Below are 14,449 nucleotides of genomic sequence, written 5' to 3' on the forward strand. Positions count from 1 at the left end.
GGAGTCCTGAAAGTTTCCTGCCTTGAAGAGCAATGAGGAGAACATCCTATTGAAAATAGGCAGGGTCCTAGGAGAAGCATATTATAGTGAAAGACAGGAATGAAGGACCTGACAACCTTCCTGAAAATGTTTTCAGTAGTGGTGTACAGGATGATGAACTCAGCTGTCTGGGTTCAAATGCTGGCTGTTACTTTTAGCTGTGTGACCTTTGCCAAGCCACTGAATCTCTTCAAGACTCCATTTCCTAGTGGGTTAACAGTATCTTCCTCATACGATGTCAGGAGGATTCAGTGTCAGGTGCTTGGTAACTTGGTATACATTTACAGCTCCATAAGTGTTATTATTGCTCTCTTTATAATCATTATTATTTTATTATTGCTTGGATTGTCCTCTTCCCCATGATTTGACATGAGGACAGAAATACCAGTCCCAGCTAGAGAGGATATGAGGGTGAGGAGGCGCTTGATTATCATATGTGAATAAACCAGGAAAGCCCTCTGTGGGTTCTGCTCCTGACCCCTTCCTCTACCTAACAGCTCCCAGTTAACATTTGCGCTCTTTCCTTCCTGTCTCTCCAAGGTAAAGTTTCATATGGTTTACCTATATAGGAAACCTAGCAGAGAGGGCCAAAGGACTTTGCCAATCCTGGTCTCCTAAATCTTGCTGGATGAGTCTAAAGAGTTGACTTTTTAAGTGTCTAAGATTCTGCCTATCTTCTCATACAGCCTTTACGTTGTTTTCTTGCTAAGCACTATTCATTCTATAGGTCAATGACGTTGTCCCAGAGAACTCCTGCGGCCATTTCCTGTTCCCTGTCATCCTATCTTTCCTGGTTCTTCAAGTCACTATGTTATTTGAAGTGGAGTAAAGGATGGGAAGGTAAAATCCCTTTTTCTCCCACTCCAGGGGGAAACAAATTTGGCTCTACTGTTCAAAGCTCTTTGTAATCTTAATCCAGCAATGTAGTTTAACCTGGTGTCTATGCCTTGGAAACAGACAAAACAAAAGAAAAAAAATACCACATCAATTGGGCAAAGGAAAGCATAAGCCACCTGCTCTGCCTTGTGCCCACCATGGAGAGAGTTCTCAGGATTCAAGTTCCCACATGGAAGTTTACCACAGGCCACAGTAGAGAAGCATAAGAAGAGCCTGAAGGACTGGACTGAGGGCCTAGACTTATCCAGAGACAATAGTGGGGTGGGACCCAGTAAAGTGAAGTGGGTGACGTGTTCCACAGAATAAGGAAGCAGGGAAGCGGGAGTGGTTTTTATTCCATGCTGAAGAGAGAAGTGGGTCTCTGAGGAGCACCTGGAACAGGCTAGGGACTCTTGAGATAGACAAGGTTTCCTAAGCATGTTGTGCCTTTTTGCTGACCTGTCCAATATACTTTAGAATCTTTGAAGTATACTACATATAAAATATACTAGATACTCTAGGTACCTAAAGTCCATGGTAGAATCCTGGTCTAGAAAACCTCCACCTGGGAGGGTATGGGATTCCCAGAGACTGGCTTCCACTCGGATAGGGAAGGCCAATGCCCAATGGGTTGGAGCCAAGATTCTCTCATTTAATGGTACCCATTCAGGTGGCATTCAGTGATCTTAATGCACTTCAGTGATCCTGCCTATGACTATCACTGGGGCAGAGATACTGCTACCTCAGGAGCTCCTTTCAAAGTGTCACCAGGAAGCTATTCTCCAAGCCCATCCTCAGCAGTTGGGACAGTAGACAGTTTAACTGAAGAGCCCCCTTAGCTTCTTCCTCTTGACCTTCGACAGCCAAGAGCTCTGCCCAGGGCCTGAAGTACCCGTGGGCTCTTTCTCAGGCACTGGGAGGGACGGTGCTGAGGAAACCTGCTCTTCTGGCTGGTTCAGAAGTTGGCTATCAGTCCCTTGTGGGGAAGGACTACTTGAGATCGGAGGATCTCTAGTGTCTTGATGCTTCTGCCTCTCTTGGTTCTCTATCTAGTCTGGTGACTGCCACATACAGATTCTGTAGATTCATGACGAAAGTTCTTCCGTCCCCAACACTGCATGCCTCTGGTAGTTTTTGTGGGAAGCAGGATCACTTAATTTCTCTGAGTCAACCCATCATATCTCCTCAGCTTGAAGTGGCGTTTCATCAGAAGCTTCCCTCTGGTTTCTTTTCCTGACTGCAGATCCCCAAGTTTAGTGAGGTGATAAAAAGGAAAAAAGAAGCAGAAGTAAAACTTGGCCTATTTCTTTTCCTGCCATTCTTTAGCAAGGGAGGAACCCAGAAGGTTCACATTCCCTTCCTCATGGAACTCTCTAGTCCTCTAAATTCTGGGCTTTGTTATGCCTTTCTAATAAACCTCAACCCAGCATGAATCAAGTATCTACTCTGTCCTAATATTGGAAAGGTAGAGCTTGGGTAAATTAATAAAGACCTAATAAGGAATCAGGTAATATTAATTAGGTAACTATTCAAGAATTAATAAGGTGGATTCATGCCTTAAACTCATTACTGACTTTGGATTCTTCCAACTGCCAAACATAAGCAGAAGGGAGGAAGGGGAGAAGCCAGAAAAACAGTGTTTTGGGGTGGTCTTAAGCATAGATTTCTCTAAAACAAAAACAAGAAAAAACAGGTAATTCATTCTCTTTTCATAACAAAAATTCCCCTTCAAAGATTATAAATAAGTTAGTAAAGTATGTGTTAATAACCACAAATTGATGTAGCATGAATTGAAATTTGGATTTTGACCTTATTCTCACATATTCTGCCAATTCTCACCAATACGGAGTGGCTCAGTGGATTGAATGCTGGCCTGCCAACCAAAACGTCACAGGTTCGATTCCCAGACAGGGCACATGCCTGGGTTGTGGCCCAGGTTCCCAGTTGGGGGCATGAGAGAGGCAACCAATTGATGTATCTCTTGCACACTGATGTTTCTCTCCCTCTCTTTCTCCCTCCCCCTCTCTCTACAAAGTAAATAAATAAAATCTTAAAAAAAATCAGTTCACTAATTTAAGTAGCTGCCATGGTCTAAGATGGGTCCTTCCCATTGACTTCCTTTTTCCTGAATCAGTCTCTGGTACGTGAGTGTTAGAGGCTAAGTCCGGGACTGCATCTCTGTCAGCTGGGACACAGAGAGAGCCCTTGGGATGATGAGACTCAAATAATGTGAAGCTCTACAAGGTGGTTTGAGACATTAGGCCTGTGAAGCATGACAAAGTTCCCCACCTGTCCTAAGGAGGAGGGCTTTGGTGACTATTTCTAACCAGTTCAGAAGGTAGCTATGCCTTACCTTTCCTCTGGAAGATTGTATGAAACGGAGAACAAGTGTCTTCTAGTGGACTTTAACTGAAAATGTTTCCCTTGACTCATAGATGGAGAGCAGATGACAGCTAGTGGTAGTGGTGGGGGGAGGTGAGGGGGTGGAGGGACTGAGCAAAAAGGAAAAAGGACTCATGGACATGGACAACAGTGTGGTGATTGCTGGGGGGAGGGGGTATAAGGGGACTAAATGATAATGGAAAAATATACAATGAAGATTAAATTTAAGAAAGAAAAATTATGCTATCTTTATATAATAGAATACTACAATTAGAAAGTGTGTCAACATATGGTGGGTTTTATTGTTCTGTTGTGAATTAAAAAATATTTTAAAATAAAAAATAAAAATGTTTCCCTCTATCTGTCTCGCTGTGGTTAAAGCAAATATCTGTAAAAGTGGCAATATTTACACTTTCAGCCCCCAAATTTCAGGCAAATTAGCAAAACTGGTTCATGGTTTTTCAATTTAAATCTTTCCTTTTTCTACAGTTACTAAGCGCCCCCTGCTGGAAGCTGTGTTTAAAGCTCTAGTTGGTGGTTGTGCCCTAAAATGCTCAAATACAAGACCGTGTGTGTCATCCCTGAACAGGGACCAAGGCTTCGCAATCGTGAGGCCATGGCATTAGGCCCGTGTTAGGTCATGTCCCTGTGGCCTTTGCTCTGATACATATTTACCACATATTCATTGTTGGGGCTTCTTCTTGTCTGGTCTCTTATCCCAGGTTGATGCTTTTGAGGTTGATATTTATCAACATTATCTCTCTATTCCTCCCACCAAAGGCTAGTTGCTTTGTTTTCATTGGCTCAGGATATTTGAAAATGGATAGAACTAGAAATTTTGAGTTGGTTGGGGCCCTGAACACTGGCTTCTGATTGGTCTTGAAAAAACACCTTTTACCCCCAATCATACTTCCCATTTTTAGGTAGAAGTTTTAGGGTTTGGGGGTAATGAAGTGGCAGAAGTGAAATAGTTAACTCTGTAGACAGTTACCATGTTTATGAAATGAGTTTACGAGGTTGGGGTGGCCCAGACCGGTGCATCTCAGACTGACTGGTGTAGGACCAGTTCGTTTCTAAGCTGTTATGGGCTTATATCTTGTGAAATGCAGATAAATGAATTGTCAAAAAAAATGAAAGACTAATTGAGCTAGACTTGATAGGCATAAAACAACATTTTGATAAACATACTCAGATGAAAAGGGAAGAACTATCAATTGTATATTCATTAAAATAATAGGTGACTAAAAGTATTATAATTGCAGAATGATATGTTAGTGTTATCAAGAATTATGGTAATTGCACTAAATGTTCTTATGCTGAATGAATACTGTGTATTAGTACTTCAAGCACTCAGTTCTTAATGTGACAAATTTGCTTCTTAATGTGTCGAATCTGGGCTGGATCGACAGCAATGCTACTCACAAGGGACAGTATAACTGAAGTACCCTGTTTCGTTTCAATACGTTTTCTAGCAGGGAGACTAGTTTCATACGGGTGTGTTGATCAGAATGGAAGAAGACTTTAAAGCCATCACAGCAGGCTCTGGAGATACTTAACTTAGCCAAAATAAATCAAGGGATGCTATATTTTAAAAACTCAACCTTCAATCCTTTATTGCTAACCAGTTATGGTTAAAGCTAAGGTTATCTTTCTGCAAAATAAATGGATTCCAGGTCTGAATATTCTATGAATGGATCTCTTGATGGAAAGCAAAATTCAACATGTTCTAATTTATAAGGTCTTCAATTGTCTTGTAAATGTGTGATAATCAAGAATACCTACTTCATTTATAATTTTCAAATTATGTAATGTAATAACTTCATTGGCTCAAGAGTGTGACTTTTGCTCTCGTGCCTCTATCTTACCTGGAACTGCATACCCATGTTGATGTTAGGAAGCTTTTCAAGGCTGTGGTGTGTTTGGCGTGCAGGGAGCATGTAGAAGTCCCCTTATCTGCTCATCCACTGAGATCATTCTATCAATAGGTTATCGCCCAACACTGGAGAAAGGTAGGTTATAAATAAATGATGTCAACTATTTGCAGCTATAGCTTTTGGAGTCTTATGTGGCTGAGGAAGGACTAAAATTTATGATGGGAACCTTAAAATTGTTGGAGATCTATAAGTTGCCAAGATTTCACTATGGCAATATTCAAAAGTGGCTAAATCCTAGAGATTGCTACACCTGGGACGCCATGCCTCCAAACTCCCATAAGAGACTACACCAGCGCATGGCTCGAAGAGTTCTAGCCACCTCCTCTTTCTCTCATGATATCTCCCCTTCTGCCCTCTCTTCTTTGACAATGCAATTGGTTCTTGCTTAATTAATACAGCTTGGTACATAAGCATGGTTTCAAGCCATAAGTGCATTTCTATGCAGACCAGGCTATCATTCCTTAAGGCCATCCTTAAAACCAACCGGTGACCTTTCAGTTCGCAGGCGAGCACGCAATCCACTGAGCCCCACCAGTCAGGGCAAAGTCCTTCTCCTTAAACATGAATAATCACTACTAATGGGAAGGCAGGGTGGGGCAGAAAGGCTTCATTTTGTGAAGTCTCTTAGCGCTAATTCAGGATCTAGAGCCACTTTTATTTCTTAAGACCTCCTGGGCCCGCAATGACCACTCAGCATTGTCAGATCTGCTCCTGCTCCTAGGCTGAACTTTACACATTTTTAGTGACTAATGTTTTGTTTGCTTATATTCTGAGCTCCCAGGTTGAACACCAGTCCCAAGAACTTGATCCCTTCTTAAATGCACTTCCAGGACTGTGGCAACGTGCTGTGTGATTTACCCAGGAACAGTGGCTGTCTCTGAGGCAGAGCTGCCCTGTGTAGTGTCCATGCCGCGGCCAACCCTGGTACAGCCTGGTCAACCACTGAACTCTACCATGAATCAGTTCTGACCTGGGTAGGTACCTTCTGCTGAGGTTCACTTTGGTCATTCTATAAAATAAGGATAAAGGGTCGTATTAGCTCTAAATTCTCAACTACTCAAAATTGGATTGATCTTGGAGTTTCTTTTGCTGTGACTGAAGGTCAGGGAAACATAACATAGTAACTGTCTTTGCCTTGTCACGCACCACCTTGATGTAACAGAGTCATGTCTTAGTGATTCTGTTTGGCTCAGAGGTCCCTGATCCAATAGTGGGTATGAGTTGTAAGACGCATGCCCAGGCATGAGCTCAGGGACTTCCTGCTGTGTCTTCCTGTACAAGAACAGCTATGACTGGATCTCTTTTGTATATTGGGCTTTCTCTAAATTGCCATTTGAAGACAGGTTTCAACATTGGAGTTTGGAAAAACCCTGCATACCATTATGACCAGTATCAGAACTGACACCAGAGATAAGCTGGTCGAAGTTCCCTAGGTCCTTCCCCTGAAGGGTTGCCTTGTGTGTCTCTTTAGCTGGCTCCTGAAAGGCAAGGAAGCAAGGTTGCTTGAATAAGTTCTTGTTTCTTTGCTTTTAGGGGGAAAGAATGGGTGTGACTTCTGAACTAAATGGCAAGTGGACAGTGAAACACTGGACACATGGAGGATTGAGGCAGTGGCTAGTTCTTTGAGTGGTGCCAGAAGACCGTGTGGAATTGAGGGGGTCAGTGAAATGGTAGGGAGAAGCCCAATTTGTAGCTACTTGGCCATGTGTCCCTTGCAGGACTGACTGCCTGTAGTCTTACTAACACCTTCAGATGTGTGGGATGACCAAATTGTACTCTAGGCATGAAACTCCCAGGAGGATTGTCTGGTAGGTTTATATCAAGGGGAAGGAAATAAAGTAGGGTTTTAGTATTGGAAAACCCTAGCAGTGATTGTTGGTCACGTGAAAAGAAAACTCAGGTATAAGCGTCGTTGCAATGTTTTGTAAGAGCCAGCTGTTGGTTCCTTGAATAAAGGACAAATTCAGTGATGAAGCCACTAGGGTTTCCCTTTGTGGGTGGGCAGTGACAGTTTGGTTCACATTTCCCCCCTGACTTCTTTATAGAATTGCACCAGAAGATTCTTTTCTTTCCTTTATTCTTGATCTCTTCCAAATGAATGTTTCTCAGGGGAATGCTATTCCTCCAGCCAGTGGTTTATTGTTCCTCCCCTTCTCAATCATATCCAAGGGAAGAAGAAGAATTGGGTTAATGAGCCTGGGAACAATTCATGAGGCATAGGTGGCTGAAGCCTTCTCTCTAGCTTTCTGAGCCATCTTCCCTCTTCAGTTTGTGGGGAAAAATTTGAAAACAAGCAGGAACTCTCCACTTATGTCAGAAGGTCCATTCAGCCTGGTTCAGGAGGACCATTGCTTCCAAGCTTTGTTCTCTGATCCGTGCGGTAACACAGGTAGTTTGAGACTGTGACTTTGGTCGACTTTTTGGTTGGCTCAGAACCACGTGGGGAAAGTGAGGTGAGTGGCACCTTGAACACCAGCCTGGGATGCGCCGGTGTGCAGCAGAGTTGAGGCCCAGCCAGGTGTTTTCAGGGGCCCAGGTGCTCCTGACAGTATTTGGTCCCTGACAAGCAGCAGGGCCAGGCTCTCCTCCATGGTGGGGGTGCCACTATTCCAGAAACTTACTGTGAAAGCAGGGTCAGACAGACCTGGAACTCAGCCAGGTCCTCGTGCACATGAAAGTGAGCCTGGTGCTCCTGGGCAATGGCCGGTCGGCTTCTTGTAATGTGTCCTGTTACAGAAAATCTGGATGAGCATTTCTTCCCAGATATGCTGGTTTGGGAACACAGTGGTCCTGGCTTCCCAGGATAGACAAGGATCAAACTCTAACCTCCTGGGAGAACAGGCTATGCTGTCTGTTGGGTAAGGGTTTTTTATGGTAGGAAAGGCTGAGTAGAACCAACTAGTATTGCCTCTACCTACAAAAATAGTAAGCCAAGGGCAGAATCACATTCTGAAGGTAAGTACTGTTATCAGGGGCTTAAAAAAGGAAGGGATGGGATGCCTACCACATCCCTGTTCAATTTGCCTGTTTGGCTCGTGCAGAAACAGATGGATCTTGAAAAATGACAGTCAGGATTATCATAAACTTATCTTAGGTGGTGACTAAATGTGGCTCCTGTCATAGATGCAATTTCAGCTGTTGGTCTGGCAAATGCCTGTTAGTAAAAGCCTATTACCATGTCTTAGCTTTGCTGGTTTGTGAGGGGAACTGAAGTGGGACTCATGCCTTGCCCCAAAGGCTGGAGAGGCAGACGCTCACCCTGCTCCCCTCTCCTGGCATGGGGAACTCTTTCTAGGTGGGGAGTTTCCTGTTAGCCCCGAGGAAGCCCTGCCGGGGCGGGGAGGCGGGGGATGATAAAGTCATCCTTCTCTTTTTGTGTGGTTATTCTCAGGATTTTTGTTCTAGTGTATTGCTAGTTTCTTAAGTGGATCCCAGAACTTTCCCAGAGCTGTTTCTGTTCACGGATGACTGTATAACAACGGATCTTTGTTAGAGGACAGACACTGGGGTCTTCTATCTTGTAATTTGGTGATGTCACTTGAGATTATGGTTTAGTGTTGCATAGGGTGCCGAGTGGACAAGGGGTAGACTGGTCTTCTTTTGATGTTCCAGCTTGGCCAGGCTACAGTCCTCAGTTATTCAGTCAAACATTGACCTAGGTGTTTCTGTGAAGGTGTTTTGTAGATGAAATTGAAGTCCATAACAATTCTTTTTAAGTAAGGGGAACTACTTTAGATAACGGGGGCCTGGTCCAGTTTAAAGGATTAAGTTTAAAGGATTTAAGAGCAGAGCAGAGGCTTCACTGAAGAAGAAATATGCCTGAGGGCAAGTCTTAGCCGTGCCTCACAGTCCTAGCCTACGCTCCTGCTGCCTGCCCCGCACCTGCCCCGACTGCACAACCCGATTCCTTGCAATCAGGGTCTTTATATGTATCTCCTATTGATTCTGTTCCTCTGGTTGAACTCTAATGGACACTTATTGTTAAGTACCTGGTATAACTTCCAAGACTGAAAAAAACTTTTCCCCAGCCACAGTAGTTTCAACCACCCAAGGGGAGAGAATGATTTACACAATCAGAAGTCTGAGCCTTCCACGTCTGCTGTCCTATGATTTGTCCTCTTCTGCCATCTTGTGGTCCTACTTGGAAGTTTACTGTGATGACTGCTGAAAGAATGCACCTCAAAATTCTTCAGCAATTCTGCTGAGTCACCTTCTCATAAGAAAATGGGGAATTATGCCAAGATTCCAACCAGGTGAATCACATTTCTCTATTTCTCCAGTAACTGGAGTTGAGTAGTTAGACATGCAGTGTGTTATCTTCCTAGCTGGAAACATACTTTAGAATGTATTTGTGATAAGTTAGAATAAGTGTTTATTTCTTCATGTTAAAAGTTCAGAATTAGAAGAGCAATATCTTCTCTGTAGGAAGGCTTTGTATATTTTTCTCTTGAGGTTCAAAGTCAAAGTCCCTCCTTTCTCACTACCCACCTCTCCATCCCACTTAACAGGTGTTCACTGTCAAAGTCACCTAAGGTCATGCTTCAGAAGGCTGAGCAAATCCAAATGAACAGAAAGGATTATAGAAACACAAGAATTACTTTGCAAAATATTTGATTATAATGTACATGTTTTATGTGATTTCCCTTTATACTCGATATATCATGATCATTCTTCAAAAAAGATCTGCCCACTTCTTAATGTATCCCCAGTAATGTATAGTATAAACGGACCATAATTTATTTAACGTTCTCCTTATTGACAGACATATAGTCCTGTGTAGCCTCTTGGCAATGAAAAATAATGCAGTGAACAAACTTACAACTACAGCCTTGCTCTCCGTGCCGGTATTTCTATGGGGTAGGTGGTTAGAATAGCAACAACCCCTTCTCAATGCTGGTGCTGAGGACCTTGTCCAATGCTAGAAGCAACAAATCTAGCCTCCGATGGTCCTTCTGATCGTTTTCTCTTGGATCTCTGCCCTTCAGCTGTACAGTCATCAAAGACAAGTGTGGCCTTGAAAGTATACTGCATAGATCTCCCTCCCTTCTCAGGAAAGAACTTCCCATTCAGCTGCTGGTACAGATGGTAGACAGCCTCCAGATATTGGTCCTGCAGGATCCACCTCAGCTTTTGAGTAAAGGCATGGTTTTCTGTGGCCTCCAGCCAACGACTGAGCATGGCAGTTATGACTAAGACCTGTTTCTGCCCAAATGTGTGCTCCTGCTAACAACAGTCTTTAATCTGTAGCTTCCTACTGGGTTGGCTACAACTTAGTCAGATCTGCACAGCAGTGGAGGCTCTCCCCGCCCACTTCTCTCCCTGCTTTCCTTTCACACAGGCCAGGTCTGCATAGCCACCGGAAGGCTTTCCCTGCCGTGGCTGAAAGAAGAATGCGCCCCGAAGATGTCCACATCCTAACCCTGTGACCCTATGAATATTACTGTACAGGCAAAGGGGATCTGCACATGTGATTAAGTTGAAGATCTTGAGATGGAGAGGTTACCTTGGGTTATGTGGGTCGGCCCAATGTGATCACATGGGTCTCTACAGGAGGGAGGGGGGTAGGAAGGAGTAGAGATCAGAATGATGTGAGGCCAGGAACTTGGGCTGCCTCTTAGAAGCTGGGTAAAGTAAGGAAAAAGATATTCCCCTAGAACTTCTGGAAGGAATGTAGCCTGCTGAGACTTTGATTTTTAGTCCAATGAAACCCATTTTAGACTTAAATTCACTGTCTACAGTTCTGAAGGTATATATATCTTAAGCTATTATGTTTGTGATAATTTATTATAGCAGCAAGAAGAAATTAATACTCTTGCTCAACCTGGTGTCCACTTTTTGTCTTTCAAAGGCATTATGCTCAAGAGACCTATCACATGCTGAACTCCAGAGATCTCAACTCACTCAAAAGGGCTTAATGTTATCAACACATTTGTGCCACGAAATCTGTGAAGCCTGGACAATAATCAGCATGGCTCAGAAGTCTGAGGAATACCTTAAGAAGGTGAAAAGGAAAATCTCAGGAGGGAAAGGCAGACCACAATGACAAGTGGCCACCGGCTCCTCGGAGACGTTCTGATTGTCAGGGTCGATGCGGCTAGCAGCTTCTAAGGCAGAGAATTCAACTGGGAGGGCACAACTCGCTCACTGGAGGCCCCTGTGGCTGGTGTTTGGGCCACATTCCTTCAACAGTGCTGGTGACTTTGATATCCTTAATTTCAGCCTTAATTACCACCTTAAATTAAAGGGTTTTCAGCTCAAGGAGTGCTGTCTAGTTGGAGAACAAAATCGACATACAGCCATCTGTTGCATTTCTATATACTAACAACAAACTATCAGAAAGAGAAGTGAAGAATAAAATCCCATTTGTAATTGCAACAAAAGAATAAAATACATGGGAATAAGCTTAGCAAAGGAGGTGAAAGACCTGTACTCTGAGAACTACAAAACATGGTTGAAAGGAATTTAAGAAGACAGAAAGAAATGGAAAGGTATTTTGTGTTCATGGATTGAAAGAGTTCACATTGTTAAAATGTCCATATTACCTAAAGCAATCTACAGATTCAATGTAATCTCTGTCAAAATCCCAAAACCATTTTTCACAAAAAAAGGGAAACTCATTTCTGGCAAGGAGCCAAGAATGTACAGTGGAGAAAGGAGAGTCCCCTCAGTGCCCTGGGTTGGAAACACTGGACAGCCACATACCACGTAATGAAGCTACACCACTGTCTTACAACACACCCCCAATTAATCCAAAATGGATCAAAAATGGAATGTAAGCCCCAAAACAATAAAATACATAAAAGCACACACAGGCACTACGCTTCTGGACGTCAGTTTCAGAGGTGTTTTTGTGAATTTGACCTCAGAGGCAAACAAAAACAAAAATATCCTCACCAGAGGATATGTTTACTGATTTTAGAAAGAGAGGAAATAGGGAGGAGGGAGAGAGAGAGAGAGAGACATCAAAACATCAATAGGTTGCCTCCCATATGTGCCCCGACTGGGGATCGCACCAGCAACCTAGGCATGTGCCCCAACCAGGAATCGAACCTGCATTGTTGTGGTATACAGGAAAACACGCCAACCTCTTTGTTCTCTTTTTTGTTTCATTCTTTTCTCTGTGTTTTCCATTCTGCCTTTGTGCTCTTTGTTCTTCCTGTTTGGTAGTGAGTATGCACCACAGTATAGAGATATCAAATTATAATGTCTTATATCTGAAGTTTATGTTGTTAACTGTTACTCAATAAAAAATAATTCAAAAAGGAAGATTACCAGAAGTGCAATGAAATCCTTTTAATTCAAGGAACTGCGATCCCGAGGTCACCAAGTTGATCTGAGGCCAGATCGAACCATTGCGGACGCCAGCGGTCATACAATTTTCATGATGCCCTGCCAGCCTTTCAGTTTAGATCCTTAACGAGGAAGAAAGGGCCCTTCTTTCATTCACGTGATTGATAGGTTTATTGAGAATAGTGTTTGAAAGCCTAAGCAGTTTCATCTTGTCACTCTTTTTCTAAGCATGGAACTTAAATGTCAGGGGCATTTTTGTTGACAGGATGAACATTTACAAGTTTTTTCTAGAAGGGAGAATTGAGCCTCTGGAACTTCAGAATCCCTGCCCCCACCCCATTCCTCCAAGGCTGCAGACACAGGCATAATTTGAGTACTTTAATATGGCATGTGGACACAAAAGAACTCTGAAGAACGGGAGAGGCGGCAGGCCACCAATGCTCTACAGGGCACACAGAGTTAGAGAGAGAGCAGGCTTGCACGAGAAGGGGAACAGTTGACTTGGAGATTTACATAACGGGTGATATTGAGAGTTGAAAAACGAGTAGAGAGTAGGCGTTTATCGAGTGGGGAGGGCACTCTAGGGGACAGCTCATGCAAGTGCTCAGTGGTTTGAAAACAATTGTTATGATCGGGCAAATGTCTGTTTTCTACCCTGAGATTGGCAGGAGGTGAGTGGGGTGTAAGCAGGAACCAAGTCACAGAAGGCCATTTCCCTGTTACAGACTTGGTCTCTCTGTCTCCAACCTTGTCTCAAGTTGCTGTGCTTGTCTAGATGAGTGATGAGGGCCTAAACTATGGAGTGAGATATGATAGATTGGAGAGATTTACAGATTGACCAGGCGCCAGCTGAAACTTTTCCAGGGTCCCAGTTCTGTGGAGCCTCAAACTAATTGGGAGACAACTGGCAGCCAAGAGATGGGAACATTAGTAGTTATCCAATTTCTTGTCTGATTCAAGATTCCCTGATTTACTTGAGATCCATACCCAAGGCACTTTTTCAGGGACAATAAGAGACATTTAGGCACACTGCTAATACTTGTGATTCTGAATTTCTTTTCAGCACAGTGTGAGAGCAGCCACAACTTAGAAACCAGAACCTAAGTAAGTAATGGGTTAAGAATGGAGTTCAAAGCTTGAATCCTGGTCATTACTAATGTAAAAGCTGCCAGCACTTGAGTCTTGGTACAGTTCATTTCCAATGCAAAGACACATAATGCATGCTCTCTATTTTGATTGTACTATATCATCATAATTGAAATATACTGAGCTAGCATTTTTGCTTGTTTCGAAGGCAAATAGTGTAGAGGCACATTCATGCCACCCTCACTTCTCCCCTGCCTTCTCTCACTATAACCACCAATGTGACGGTTTAAACCGTCCATACCAGCAGCTCCACAGCTAGTCAGTTCCAAAGGTTGTCTAAATAAATGACATTCCACGTCGAAACAAAATGGCCCAATGGCCCTGGTAAACATAAAATAAATTTAATGGAGGATATTGGGCAACTCATGGAATTATCAGGAGCAGGAGAACTGGGCTCAGAAAAATGTGAAGATAGAGGCGCAGCTTAAAAAACTCACCACATATGCTGTGTGAAATAAGTCAGACAGAGAAAGAAAAATACCATATAAATACCATATAAATCACTTATATGTGGACTCTAAACAACAAAATTAATGAATAAACGAAGGAGAAACAGACTCACAGATACAGAGAACAAACTGATGGTTGGCAGGGGGGAGGGGTCTTGGGGGACTGAGTGAAGAAGGTGCAGGGATTAAGAAGTACAAATTGCTAGTCACACAATAGTCACAGGCACATAAAGTATAGCACAGGGAACAGAGTCCATAATATTGCTGTAACTGTGTGGTGCCATGTGGGTACTGGAAATACCAGGGTGAACACCTTGTAAAGTCTATGATTGT

General features: G+C 43.1%; 1 long non-coding RNA gene across 1 annotated transcript; it reads left to right on the top strand.

Moving 5' to 3' along the window:
• The first annotated feature begins 764 nt into the window (after positions 1-764).
• On the top strand, positions 765-12,415 carry LOC123478637 (uncharacterized). The gene is made up of 3 exons (XR_006653907.2): positions 765-879; positions 6,062-6,205; positions 11,080-12,415. It is a non-coding gene; the product is annotated as an uncharacterized lncRNA (long non-coding RNA).
• Positions 12,416-14,449: the final 2,034 nt, after the last annotated feature.

This window comes from Desmodus rotundus, chromosome 4 (genome assembly GCF_022682495.2).
Source record: "Desmodus rotundus isolate HL8 chromosome 4, HLdesRot8A.1, whole genome shotgun sequence".
NCBI lineage: Eukaryota > Metazoa > Chordata > Mammalia > Chiroptera > Phyllostomidae > Desmodus > Desmodus rotundus.